Raw genomic sequence first — 15,330 nt, forward strand, 5'->3', positions numbered from 1 at the left:
GAAGGAACAGGCCAGCCGGATATTAAGCGTCGTAAAGTACAATAAGTCAGGGTTTGTTACAGCAGAAGAGATCAATGGGATATGGTAGAGGACCCAGCGGCTGACTTAAAGATGAGGGAGTTTAATAGATGATTGGAGTGACATCGTGAATTAGTGGGCAAAGTGTGGGTTGTTTTTAATGGAACGGGAGTGACTGGCTAGCCATTTTGACAAAAAAGATCAAGCTGGATCCTGCCTCCCTTCAGCAGAGTTAATTCTGGAAGGGTCAAAGGTTTTTAAGTATAAAATGAAGCCTTAAAAGTATTTGAAGAGAGTATTTAAAAGATCACCTTGGTCGCCTGCCATGCCGGAGGCCCGGGTTCGATTCCCCGTGCCTGCCCATGCAAAAAAAAAAAGATAGCCTTGGAGGGGGAAAGGCCTTTCTGAGCTTGATTCCCAGCAAGGACAACTTGGACTGTGAAAAATTAGAATTTAGATAACGCAAAAGATACAGGAAAGTCAAAAGTGTATATACATCAAACCAGGGGAGGTGTTTTTGAAACACAGGACATTAAAAGGACTATTTTCCTTACTACACAAACTTCCTATATTATAAATGATGAACAGTCCAATAGCAGTTCACAGTAAAGTAAAAATGGGCCAACGTTTAAACACAGGAAGAAAATACAAATGAAAACCAGATAGATACATGTTCCCATGTCAAGTTAGGATTTGTTTGCTTTTACTTTTTTGCTTGTGTGAACTATTTGATGTATCTAAAATATATGTGATTAACATGTAAATTAGGAACCATAATGATCAATATATTTCTGGAAACCCACCAGTCAACTTAGTAAATGGAAAAGGGCTAATTCCTTATTTGCTCCTCTCCCTTTGCTACTGCATAATAAATCACCCTAGAACCTAGTGACCTAAGATAGCACTTAAAAAAATCTCTCCTGGCCCTGTGGGTTGATGGAGTTGGGCAGGTGGAATGAGCAGCCTTTGTGGGGGCTGGAGCATCCAACGTGGCCTCTGACCCCCAAGGCCGCCCCCCTTGGCCTCTAATCAGCAGCCTGGCCTGGCCCCCCCTTCTAGCTTGTCAATTGAGCTCCCAGAGGCGGAAGCATAATTCCCAGAGCATGGCTTTCAGTGCATCCTGCTGGTCAAAGCAAGTCACAAAACCAGCCCAGATCCAAGGGGAGCTGACAAACCAACCCCAGAAGGGCAGAGGGAGGGAAGGAGCCCTTACTTGGAGACTACCATATTATCCTAGCTTCCTACCCTGCCCCTTCCACTTCAATATCCTTTAAGAGCATAAAAGATGAATTAGTGCAAAGACACACCTTATTTTTCGCTCCAAAGACAATCTTGAAAGTACATCAGTTTTCTTTGTATAAGCCAGGCCAGGCAACTCCTAATCTGTGTCTCTGCTTTGCCTTATAATCAGTCCGCATATCTACGAGCCCCTGCAAAGTAGCTTGTGCAGTTTTGCTTGGACCTGCACATTATAAAAGTAGAAACAAAATACCTGTATTATTCTCTGACTTGTTTTCCCTCTTCAACCTTATATTTCTAAGAGTCATATAGTTGGTTGCTTGTAGTAGTATTTAGTTCTTTTTTATTGCTGTATATTAGTCCATTGTGTGACCATATAATCTAATGACATATTCTCCTAACAATGACTATTTGGGTTGTTTCTGGTATTTTGTGATTACAACAATCCTTCATGAACAATTTTTATATGAGGCTCCTGATGAACCATGGAAGGGGTTCTCTGTTGTATATACCTAGAAGTGAAATCACTGGGTCACGCAGCATGTAAATGTTCAACTCATGAGATTCTACCAAATTGTTGTCTAAGAAGTTGAAACAGTTCATACTCCCTGTGATTACCTGTGCTGCATAGGTAGTCTTGTTCCACGGCCTTGCCAACACTTAATGTTAACAACCTTAAGGATTTTTTGCACATTATTTGGAAGTAAAATAGCGTTTAATTTTGGTATTAATTTTTCATTTCCCAGATTATCAGTTAAGGGAGGGCAAGTTTCCTTGTGTTTATTGGATGTTCAAATTTCCTTTTCTATGCAATGCCTGCTTGTGTTCTTTTGCTTGTTTTTGTATTCAATGCTTTGCCTTTTTCTTTCTGATTTGTAGGAGTTCTTTATATATTTGTTCACCTTTATACATTTGGTCTTTGACGTGTGGCAAATATCTTACCCAAGATTGTGACTTGTCTTTTCACTTTCTATGCGGTAACTTCGACGAACAAAAAGAATGATTGGTTTTGCGGTAATCAAATTTATCCATCTTTTTATTTATGGATAGGGCTTTTTACATCTCGTTTCAGAAATCCTTCCTTTCCCAAGGCTGAAGAGACATTATTCTATATGTTCTTCGAATAGTTTTTAAGTTTTGTATGTTACATCCACGTCTTTTAAATCCCTTAGATTGTATTCCTGGTCATGGTGTGAGGAAGGGATAACCATTTGTTCTGGGTTTTGTATTTTCCCCTGTTCCTAACTGAGCTGCAGTGTTCGATCTGCACTGATCAAGTTTCCATATGTGTGAGGTTTGTTTTGGGGTTTTCTATTTTGTCCTATTGAGCCATAATCTCATTTAAAATAACTCGTGGTATCTGGTAGTGCAAGTGACTTCCAGCAGTGTCTCCCCATTCTTGGTCACGTGTGCTTTCATGCACACTTGAGAAACAACTTACTGAATTTCATGAAAAGCCTGTTAAAGCTTTTATTACATTTGCATTCAATCTATAGATCCAGCGGGGGAGAACTGAAACAGTTATAGTATTGAGTGTCTCTATCCATGAACATTTTATTTTTAAAATTTATATCGATCTCTAATATCTTCCAATACCATTTTATACTTTTCTCGGTGGAGGTTTTTCAGATCTTTTGTAGATTGATTCCTAATAAGGGCCTTATATTTGTTGTTGTTATAATTAGTAATTATAACTCTTTATTGCTAGTGTGCAGAAATGTAATTCTTTTTGTTTGTTTGTTTGTTTGTATGCTGTATTGCTGGGGTCACCTTTCATTCTTTTTCCATGTGAGTATCCCATTATTGCAGCACCGTTTGTTGAATTTTTCATTCGTTTGGTTGGTTTTTGTTTGTTTGTTTGTTTGTTTGTTTTTGCAAAGGGGAAGTGCATGGACCGGGAATCGAACCCAGATCTTCCACATGTAATTCATTTTTAATACTAAGCCAGCAAACTTCCTAAGTTGTCTCTTATTCTAATACATTACTTGAAGATTCTTTTGTGTTTTCTGTGTAAGCGATTGTATTGATTACAAACAGATTTTGTTTCTTCTATTCAAATAATTAAAATCTTTATTTCTTTTTCTAGTTCTTTCTAACTAGTAGTACTGTGGAAATAGATGAAATCTTGTTCTACTTTTAATAACAAAGGGAATTCACCACTGAGTATAGTTTAAGCTGTAAATGTTGTGACAATACTCTTTCTGAGGTTGAAGAAGTTCTATTTCTAATTTTCAAAGTGATTTTCTTTTTAATCAAAAGTCTTTTCTGCACCTATTGATATAAACACGTTTCTCCCTTTAATATATTACTGTGACAAGTAACATTAACAACAAATTTGGTTGTGATGTATTATCTGGTTTCTACTCTCCACTGAATTCCATTTGCTAATATTTTCTTTGGGAGTTTTAGGTACATTAGTAAGACTGGTCTACAAGTTTTCTTTCTTATACTGTTCTTGTCTGGCTTTTGTGTTAAAGTTATATTGCTCTCCTAGAATGAGTTGGGCAGATAAGTTTTGCAAGTTTGTTTTTTGTTTTTGTTTTGTTTTCGCATGGGCAGGCACCGAGAATCAAACCCGGATCTCTGGCATGGCAGGCGAGAATTCTGCCACTGAGCTGCCATCACACTGCCCTGGCTTTGCAAGATTTTAAAACAAATTTAGCAACCCCTAGCCTTCTCAAGCACATGCAAGCCTCTTCACTAGTAATAGGAATGAATTGCTTTGCAGATATCAAATTTTCAAGTTTCCAATTTTAAAATGCAATCTTTGACCCAGCAATTTCACTCCTAGGAATTTATCCTATGCACCTACTCAAGCAAGTACACAAAAATATATGCACAGAACTATTTACTGTTGTGAAAACAAAAAGTCGAGAACAAACATATCTCAAGTGGGGCCTTGGTTAAAAGATAAAAGTGCAATATGATGTTGCTGTTACAAAGAATGAGGTAGATTTGCATGTGCTGTTGTGTAAAGTTCTCCAACAGCTACAATTAGGGTTAAGCGGAGGGAGGTGGGAGGAGCAAGACTTTAATGTATCTCAATCCCATGTGTGAATATTTTGATAAAATACCTATGAGGATGAGCAGATACTATTTCTGGAAGGACCCTCAAAGCCTTGTAGCACCAGCTATCTCTGGAGAGTGGGGATGACTTTACATCCTACCACATCATGAAGATGTATTCTTTTCATTTAAGTGTGTGTGTGTGCACATGTGTGTGCATGTGTGTGTGTGTGCCCTGCCCCTGGGAGCGAGGAGAGCCTGCTGGCTGAGGAGCTGACTGCACAGTTTCACCCGTTTTCCCTCCGGCCCTTGAGGTCTGTCCACCGTCCTAGCAAGGAAGCTCTGTCTTAGGGGTGGGTTCAGCCTGAAGAACAGCGGTTGGAAATGTTAAGTTGACATAAATAGGAAGCTCTATAACCACGTGCAAGTGTTGCTGTGGAAACCAGAGCCTGGGCGGTCTCCATGGAAACCATTCTCAGCCCTCCACCAGAGGGAGTTACCACCCACCGGCGACAGAGTGGGGTCAGGACGCCTGAGCTGGGCTCACGCTCAGGGAGGGAATGGGGAATGGGGAGTGGCCTCTGGCCGCCCCCGCCGAGGCTGAGTCGGGCCCTGGGCAGCTCAGCAGCACCGCCCTCTGCCCGTCAAGGAGACGCGCTTGGGGGCAGCACAGCACCCCAGAGGCTGACCACCCAAGGCGGTGTGTGCAGGGTCCCCCTGGGCTCTGCCATGGACCACCAGGCAGTTGTATGGCCGCAGGGGGATAGGGGGAGGCACCAGCTGTAACAGCCCATGGCCTTCACGGGGCAGCATGGGGTCCGGATGGCTGCAGGAGCCCCGAGGAGGGTGGGAGGCTCTGCTTAGATAGGTGGGGAGGAGGAATGACAGAGTGAGAAATGCAACAGGGAGGAGAAGTCCCCTCTCCTCAGGCCATGATCTCCTGGAGCCAAGTTTCCTTAGGGGCGGGTGGGTGGGAGGGGGCCTGCAAGGTATAGCTTTGCACCCAGAGATTAGGGGTTCAGGGCTGAGAGCTGCCTTAGGAGGGAGGGTCCACATGCTGCCCCGACACTGCTGCCCACCACGGGGTCCCCTGTCCTTGCTGTGTGCAGCGCCCCCACCGGCTGCCAGAGGAGCGACGTGGAACAGACCAGACCGGGTCATGGCACCAGCCTCCCCCTGAAAGACAAAGGACCTGTCACTGGGAGCTAACTCACACTGCCTGGGCCAGGGGAAGGGAACGGGTGAGAGAGGAGAGGGGAGAGGGGGCAGTGAGATGATGGGAAAGACAGGGAGAGGGGCGCTGACTTTAAGCAGCATCCTTGGTCCACCTTTACGGAGCCAGCACCCAACATGCCGGCACCACTGCAGGAGCTTCTGTTTATTGATTCCGCATTATCATTTCCTGCATTATCTCTAGGGCGAAGGTACATTTCATAGCCACAAACACATGTGTGCAAAAAAGCATATTTTTCTGTAAAAGCCTTTCCTATAACAATCTCTTCTTCAAATCCCCGTTGAGTAGTCTGGGCAGAAGAAAATGTAACATCAATGTCTGGGTGAGCTCAGACAGTACTTCAGTTCGGCACTCAATCAGCTAAGGGTTTGCCCTTTTAGAAGATATTGACTTTTGGGTCCCCAGGGATCAGCATCTGAAACGTCTTCCTGTACTTGGGGCTCTCGCCACCAAAAAGAGATTGGACGGGAGACGGCAGCCGCCTCCTGTCATGACCGCTGGGCAGAGAGGCCAGCTTTCCCAGAGGCCCTTGCAGCTGGCATCAGGCAAGTGACCAAGCACAGCTGGTCAGGAGGGTGACTGGAGGCAAGTAATCGAGGGACAGGAAGGTCAACGGGGGGGCTTGGGCGACGACACCGGGCTCCTGCGGGCGCAGGGAGGCGGCAGCACCGTCGCTGTGTGTCCGGTTCTGGGCCCACATGGGATGGTGCTTCCCTTTTGGGCCTCCCAATTGCTGAACCTGTTTCCCCAGCCCACCCAGAGTCCTGTCAGTAAATTCCTTTCTGCCCAAATTAGCCAGAATTGTTCCCTTTGCTTGCGTGACAGTTTGAGCAAGAGAGCCTTGGTTGGTTTCATAAGAAAACTTGCCCGCTTTCTTTTCAAACCTACTCCATGGGGCTGGTTCAACTACCCCATCCCCGCCCCACCCCCACCGCCGGCCTTGGATGAAATCTAAGCAAGGTTTCTGGTTCATCCAAGATAATACAAATTCCGTGGGTCACTTTTAGCCACAAATATCTGATTTCCATCATTAAAATATCTAGTCATGAAAAATCGCTGGAACCCCAAACTTCTCTGGGAAGGAAAGCTGCCCCCCTCCACCCTCCCAGGGCTGCCACGTGAGGAGCCCGGGACGGCCATGGGAGAGCGTGGGAGCAGCTTTTCTGCTGCTCTGCCTTGTGCTTCTACCTTTGCACCCGACCGGGCTACCTCGGGCCCCTCCGAGTTCAGGCAACGGCTGGGGCCCAGGTGGGTGGGTGGGCTGGGGAGCTGCAGGGCAGGGCAGGTCACACTAGCACTGGCGTTGGCAGCTACCGGTCTCTTCTTCCTGGAGTGGACGCTCCAGGGGAGGCTTCGATCCCCAACCCCTTGCTGCCCCCCAGTGCCGACACGTGCCCCTCCCTACCCGCCCCAGCTCCAGTCTTCTTGAACCAGATGCAAGTAACCCACGCGTCCTTGGATTCTACAAACTCCAGGAGTGTGGGCCTCTCCTGGCCCAGCCGCCTGTCCTTGACCTGTGGTGCCAGCACCCAGCTCCAGCCCCAGCCACAAGCCATTAGCTCCCTCGGGGCTTGTCACACGCCCTGTTCCCAGTATTATCCTCTCCCAACAGCAGGGACTCACAGCGAGCTCTTGGGCCATTTCGTGGCGCCCTGTTCGCTAGAGGTAAGGAATGGGGAGGTAACAGGACCCTGTGACTATTCTCTCCTTGAAACGTTCTCCCCAGCGAGTCTTCAATTGGGGGGCAGGGGGGCCAGAGTTACCTGCTTGGTTAGGGGATATCGTGTTGTGTTCACTCAAACCCCAGCAGGTTCTCACCTTAGGTGGGGAGTGGGACGACCTAGGGGCCCTCCTCGGTGACCCCACCCGTCTCTGACAGTCTTGCTGGCTGGCCTTGGAGGGGGAGATGTGGGGAGAAGCGATAAAAGTGAGAACGCCTCATTTAGGTCTGTGCGTTGTTTGGGCCTCACAGGTCCCCCCACCCCGCACCCCGTGGGCGCCCCAGGCCTGGCCCCAGAGCACAGGCGGGGCAGGACCCGCCTCTGACCCCCAGGCCGGCCCAGCTGGCCATGGAGGAACGTGCCGATGCTCCAGGGTTCCTGGGAACCAGGGTCTGGGGCGGGAAAGGAGGGCGGTGCAGCCCGCCCAGGGGGAGGCATCAGCAGATCCTGGAGAAGGGGACCTGCACCGCAGCTCAGGGGGATGGTGGTAAGAAAGTGGACTCGGGACTTGGCAGACCTGGATTGCCGCGTGGTTGTTTTGGTTATCTCCTCCTGCATTAACAGCCGACCCCAAACCTCCGGGCTTAAAATAACAGTCGTGCTCAAGACCTCACCTGTCTTGGTCTGAGCCAGACTGTGCAGGACCCAGTGGGCACGGCTCGCCTCTGCCTGTGCGTCAGTAGCTGAGTCACCTCGGCGAGGAAGGCACGCTTCCTAGAGAGCTGCCCGTCGGGGAGCTCAGCTGGCAGAAGCCGCTGCTCCTTCTCCACGATGGAGCCTGGAGGTCCCAGGGCATCATCTCTTCTGCGCTCTGCTGGTCAAGACCCAGATTCAAGAGGAGGGGACAAGTGCACAGAGAGGAGCTGAATGCAGAATTGTCCAGAACCATCCTTGGGTACCGGCTACCACAGCCAAGGGAAGCAAGTTCTCGGTACCCCTTTCTAAGCAAACTGGAGATAATATCTGTCTCACCTGGTTGTTAGGAGGATTTGAGAAGACCTCGGTTGAGCCCACAACGGCTGGAAGAAAGTGAGTGCCAGCCCATGGCTTGAGAGAATTCGGTGTTGGCATTAGACGGTACTGAACACACCCGAGTCCAGAAGATGGCGGAAAACTTCACTTTTACCCATTAGTCCTTGAAGCATCTGTCTCTGATCCCCCCTCTCTGTTCTCCCTCCTGCCCTTGAGTCCCTCCTCCCAACCCTCCTCCTTTCCTCCCTTCTCACTGAGATTCATCCCAGAGACATCAGAGTGCTCCAGGTTCTGCGGGAGCACTGAGGACTGGGGAGGGCGGGGCGGGGGGAAGGCCTGCCTGGGAGTCTTCAGAGCTTTTTCCTTGGGTTAGGGGAAAGGTGAAGCCAGAGAGAAAGGGGAGAAGTAGTGAGTTTCAGACTTTTAGGAGGAGAAAAACCCCTCTTCCCTTACCCAGGCAGCAGCTGCAGCTGGTTAACGCAGCAGGCCTTGGGGGGCCGCAGCGTGGACCAGGTCCTGGCTGCGGAGTGTCTGCCAGAACTGGGGCTGGGGGGGAGGCTGACCACTAGTGAGAGGCAAGGAAGGGGTGGGGGGGACAGGCGGGAGGGGAGTCCCCAGGCTTCTCTGGATCCAAGCAGATGGCTGGAAGCACAGTCCTAATGGAGCACCTCGGAATTTGGGAAATGAGGCAGCTCTAACCAATCTGGGGAGCAAAAGCATTTTCTTCCCATTTCCAATAAGATGGAAAGCCCCAATCTTCCAGGTGTTCAGAAATGCCCAGCCATGGGGCTAGGGTGGGCCCAGGCTGCAGACAGGGTGGCGGTGACGGGGGGCTTTGCACTGGCCCTGGGGGATGGGCAGCTTCCCGTTTCAGGAGCCCCCTTCTGCCTGGCTTCACTGAGGACATCCTAGCCTGCACCCTCCTCCCCTCAGCACCCTCCTCAGCTCCCCTGGGGGAACCCCTCATGGCCCAGCTGCCTCCACAGCCTGCCGCACTGGCTGCAGCACCCCATGCAGAACCCCAGCTCCAGGTTCTGGTCCACAGTTCCCAGGTTGCCCACCAGCACCAGGTCTCCTGGGCCAGGCCCACTGAGCAGAGAATGAGCCTTCCAGGCTAGGAAAGTTTCCAGATGGCTCTTTTCCTACTTTGTCTTTTTGTCATTGCCTGTTGTTATTGTTGCTGGTAATAAAACTCACATTTACCAGAATTGGGGCAAACACAGGATGGAAAGAACAGAATTTTGGGGAGTGGTGCCAAGTCCCTAGCTTCAGCGGCCCCACTTGGCCAGCCCAGAGTGCTGGAAGTGGATGCTCAGTTTAGGAGGGCTGCGTTCTCCCAGCTACATAGGCAGCCCCCTGTTGTCCCCCACCGCAGTGAGTGATGGGGTACCTCAGGGGGAGACACTCCACAGGCCACACTGGCAGGGACCTGAGGCATCGGGAGGCCAGGAGCCAGCAGGAAAACTCACCACCACTTGCGCTCCCCATCTCTGCACAAAGAAGGTTGTCATGGTTTTCCAAGCTGTTAAGAGAGGTTCCTTTGCATGTCATTTGGCTGGCCCAGGCTGCAGCAGAGACGGAACAAAAAATAAAATAAAATAAGGGAAATGAGTGAGCAGGTGAATTCGGTCATTCATTCCACCAATATTTTTGAGCCCTAGTGTGTGCTGGGCCCTGTCTGAGAAACTGGTGGGACAAAGATAAGCAAGATGCCAGCCCACGAGGACTTCACAGGCCTGATGTCCTGATAACAGCCCTAGCTCTCCAGACTTTTTGCAGGAATAAACAACATCAAGGCCTGGGGTGGGGCTGAGAGCCCGCAGTGTCCGGCACTGGGCTATGGACGGGCCACAGAATGGTGAACACGAATGGAACACTCACCCCCTCCCCAAGAGCTCACGGTCCAGTGGGAGAGGGCGTATGTTAGGGCACTAACAAATCTCAATACATTGAAAAATATTGCATCTTGGGCAGGCCACGGTGGCTCAGTGGTAGAGTTCTCACCTGTCATGCCAGAGACCTGGGTTCGATTCCCAGTGCCTGCCCATGCAAAAAAATAAAAAAGTTTATCTTTTCTGACCACAATGGAATGAAGCTAGAAATCGATAACAGAGGGAGAACTTGAAAATTCACAAATATGTGGAAATTAAACAACGAACTCTTCAACAACCAATGGGTCAAAGAAAAAATCACAAGGGAAATTGAGGAAATATCTTGAGGTAAATTAAAATGAAAGCACAGCATTTTAATTTATGGATGCAGCAAAGGCAGTGCTGGTAGGGAAATGTATAGTTCTAAATGCTTTAATTGAGAACACAAATCGAGAACACAAATCAGAGGCCTAAACTTACAACTGGAAGATCTAGAAAAAGAAGAGCAAGCTAAACCCAAAGTGAGGAGAAGGAAGGAAATAACAAAGATCAAAGTGGAGATAACTGAAATAGAGAAAACCAACAGATTCAATGAAACCAAAAGTTAGTTATTTGAAAAGATTCATGAAATAGATCTTTAGCTAAGGGGGATGTTACAACCAACCCCATCGAAATAAACAGGATTATAAAAGGATATTATGAACAATTGTTCATACTGCAACAAATTAGATAATCTAGATGAAACAAATTCCTAGCAACAAAAAAACACCTGTATTAACTCAAGAAGAAAGAAAAGACCTCAACAAATCAATAACAAATAAAGAAATTGAATCAAAATCCAAAACCTCCCAAAGAAGTAAAGCCCAAGACCAAATAGTTTCACTGGTGAATTTTACCAAACATTCCAAGAAGAATTAACACCTATCCTGCTCAGACCTTTGAAGATGAGGGAACACTCCCTAACTCATCTATGATGCCAGCATCACCCTTACACCAAAGCAAGACAAAGGCACCAAAAGAAAAGAAAATCACAAACCAAATATCCCTTGCATAGATGCAAAAATCCTCAGCAAAATGCTAGCAAACCAAATCCAACAACACATTAAAAGACTTTTACAGCATGATCAAGTGGGATTTATTCCAGGTATGCAAATATGATTCAACATAAGAAAATCAACTAATGTAATATATACCACATTAATAAAAAAAAAAAAAAAGGAAAAAACCCACACGATCATCTCAACTGATACAGAAAAGGCATTTGGCAAAATCCAGCACCTTCTTGACAAAAACATGTAGAAAATTAGGAATAGAAGGAAATTTCCTCAGCACGATAAATAATATATATGAAAAACTCACACCTAACAACATATTTAGTGTTCAGAAATAAGAAAAAGATGTCCACTGTCACCGCAGTTATTCAACATTGCATTGGACGTTCTAGTCAGAACAATTAGGCAAGAAAATGAAATAAAAGTCACACAAATTGGAAAGGAAGAAGTAAAACTTTCCCTATTTGCAGATTACATGACCCTATATATAGAAAATACTTAAAAGTCCACAACAAAGTGGAGAGATACAAGATCAACATGCAAAAATAAGTAGTGTTTCTTAACCCCACAAAGGATAGGCTAAGCCTACTTAAAATTAGTCCTAAGAGTCACCCCCAGAGAACCTCTTTTGTTGCTCAGATGTGGCCACAGTAATGAAAACAACATGGTACTGGTGCAAGGACAGACATATAGGCCAATCCAATTGAATTGAAAGCTCAGAAATAAATCCTCACATCTATGACCAATTGATATATATATATATATATATGTATTTTTTTTTTTGCATGAGCAGGCACCAGAAATACATCCTGGGTCTCCAGCATGGCAGGTGAGAACTCTGCCTGCTGAGCCACCATGGCCCACCCGCCAATTGATTTTTTACAAGGGTGCCATGTCCACTCAATGGGGAAAAAATAGCTTTTCTACAAGTGATGCTGGGAAAACTGGATCTCCATTTGCAAAAGAATGAACATAGACCCCTCTTTCATGCCCTATACAAAAATTAACCTAAAATTGATCACAGACCTAAATATAAGAACCAAAACTAGAAAAGTCCTAGAAGAAAACTTAGGGAAGCATCTTCAGGACCTTGTGTTAGGCTGTGATTGCTTAGACTTTACACCCAAGCACAAGTAACAAAAGAAAAAAATAGATGAATGGGACCTCATCAAAATTTAAAACTTCTGTGCATCAAAGGACTTCATCATGAAAGTAAAAAAAAGCAATCTACAGCATGGGAGAAAATATTTGGAAAGCACCTTTCTGAAAAGGATTTAAAATCCAGAATAGAAAAAGAAATCCTACAACTCAAAGACAAAAAGACAAAACCAACTATAAAATGGGAAAAATATTTGAATAGACATCTTTCCAGAAAAGATACACAAGTGACCAATAAGCACCTGAAAAGCTGCTTAACATCATTAGCCAGTAGGGAAATACAGATCAAAACCACAGTGAAGTGTCATGTCACACCTACTACCATTAAAAAAAGAAAAGGAAAATCACCAGTGTTGGAGAGAATGTGGAGAAATAGGAAAACTTCTACATTGTTGGTAGGAATATAAAATAGTGCAGGCACTGGGGAAAACAAGTTGACATTTTGTCAGGCAAATTAAGTATAGAATTACCATATGACCTGGTGATTCCGCTTCTAGGTATATACCCCAAAGAATTGAAAATAGTGACTCAAACAGACATTTGTATGCTGATATTCATGGTGGCATTATGCACAATTGCCAAAAGTCTGAAGCAACCCAAGTGTCCCTCACCAGATGAGTGGATAAACAAAATGTGTTATATACATACAGTGGAATGTTATTCAGCCATAAAAAGGAGTGAATTTCTGATACAGGCAACAACATGGATGGTCTTTGAAAATTTCATGTTGCCTGAAATAAGCCAGACACAGTAGGACAAATATACTATGACCTTACCAAGACTAAAATAATTGGAATAAGCAAATTCAGAGTCATAAACTAGAATACAGATTCCAGGGCCTGTGTAGGAGATAGGGAATGGGGAGTTAATGCTAACTGGTGCATAGTTTCTATTTGGGTGATACAAGGTTTTGGTAAAGGATGAAGGTGAGGGTAGCACAACATTGTGACTGTAAATAACAGCGCTGAAATATATTTGAATGTGGTTAAAACAGGAAATTTAGTTCGTATATATGCTACTAGAATAAAAATCTTTTAAAAATCATAGGATTTTACAAAACAGTGAGCCCTAATAAACTATGGTCTATAGTTAATAGTAAAATTATAATATTGTTTCATCAGTTGTAACAAAAGTCCGACACTAATGCAAAGTGTCAATAATAGAGAAAACTGTGTACAGATTGCTTGGTATATGGGAACTCTCATTTTTTTCTATACGTTTTTTCAGTAATTCTATAATTAAAAAGAAGTCTCACTAAACAAAGATGGCAGACAAATTACTCAGAAAAAATTTTTTTAAATAAACAAACCCTACAGTAATTATTTGGAAACTTTTTTGAAAAGAGGCATGTGGTAGGTGGGTATGACTGTGTCCCAATAAAACTTTATTTATAAAAGCAGGAAGCAACCCCTGGCCTACAGTTAGAGACAGGCACGATTGAAGCCAGGGAAGGCCTGTCGGGCCGCTGCTGAAAAAAGCAGCGCTAGGGGTGCAGTAGGCACATGTTGTACAATTTGGGGTCCCACCTCTCACCTGGGTGGATTGAAGCCAGCGTGAACACCTGGCCCAATTAGACTCCTGCAGCTACCGGAATAAATTACCACACACTGGGCGGCTTAAAACATGAGAAATTGATTGTCTCGCAGTTCTGGAAGCCAGAACTCTGAAATCAGGGTGTCCACGGGCCACGTGCCCTCTGAAGGCTCTAGGGAAAACCCTTCCTTGTCTCGTCTGGCTTTCGGGGTACCTGGCACCATAATTCCAATCTCTGCCTCCAATAACACATGGCTTTCTCCCCTTGTGTCTCTCTGGGTCCTATCTTCTTCCTACAAGGACACCAGGCATTGGACTTAGGGCCCCCTTAATGCAGTATGACCCCATCTCAACTAATTACATTTGCAAGGACCCTATGTCCAAATAAGGTCACATTCTGAGTTCTGGGTGGACATAAATTGGGGCAACATCCAACCCAGTACAGGCAGCCAGTGGGATGGACGCAGCTGGGCTGGAGCAGAGGCCGTAGCAATGGGCTGGAACATGGGAGAGGTGGCAGCTGGCGGCAGGAGGCAGAAGTTGGGAGACCAGAAGGCAAAGAAGTTTTGTCTGGATCCTCCAGGCAAGGAGCTGTCCTGGGGTCCGGGGCAGGTCTTGCAAAGGGTGCTGAGATTCTGATCTTTATTTCCACATCCATCCTTATAATAAACTTGCTTTTCTTTTCTTTCTTAACAATTCAATAGTTTTTTCAATAAATGTGCAACCGTCATCACTATCCAGATTTAGATCAATTCCATCACCCAGAAAGATCCCTCTTGCCTGGTTACAGCTAATCCCTGCAACAAGCCTGCTTTCCCCAAGGGGACTTGAGTCAGTTCCCTGTAACCAACAGACCCTTCCTTACTCCACCCAGTTCTGCGTGGGAAACCAGAGTATGGGGGGAACACAGAAAGCTTGGGGGTCAGGAAAAGCTTCCCAGAGAGACATGTGCCCAAGCTGAGCCCTAAGAATGGGCAAGAATTCTCGGGGAGATGTGGGGCTGGGGAGGTTCCTGTCACCACTTTGATCTTCAGGTGGCAGCTGCCAGGGACCAACACCTGGGCCAGGTGCCCTCTGCGCAGGCGCGGCGTTGATTGCCCATTCTGCTGACACGCCCACCAGCGCTCCGGATCCCACGCCCTCGCCCTCGCGTGGCAGCCTCAGCCCACCCTGGTCTCCATGGACAGGGCCCTCAGAGGCCAGCCCACCCACCTACCTCCAAGTCCTCACCTCCTCCCCCTCCCCAAAGAACCTGCCCCATCCCCTGGGGCCTAAACATTACCAGCTTCTCTGGTTTATTGCCCCAGAGAGGGTGGCTCTTGGTATTTATCTTAAATTTTCATCAAGACCTCAGTGCTTTCCAAGGAACCAAAGTGAGAGCCTCAAAAAGGACTGGCATAAACGCTGAGTAGGCCTGGCCTAACCTGTGCCTCTAAGGCTTGCAGGAGCCTAAGTGGTCACACAGCCCCGGACCACCCTCCCTGAGAGAAGGGCCAAACCCCACTCACACCCCTGGGACCCCCAGA

Source organism: Tamandua tetradactyla, chromosome 3, assembly GCF_023851605.1.
Source record: "Tamandua tetradactyla isolate mTamTet1 chromosome 3, mTamTet1.pri, whole genome shotgun sequence".
Classification (NCBI taxonomy): domain Eukaryota; kingdom Metazoa; phylum Chordata; class Mammalia; order Pilosa; family Myrmecophagidae; genus Tamandua; species Tamandua tetradactyla.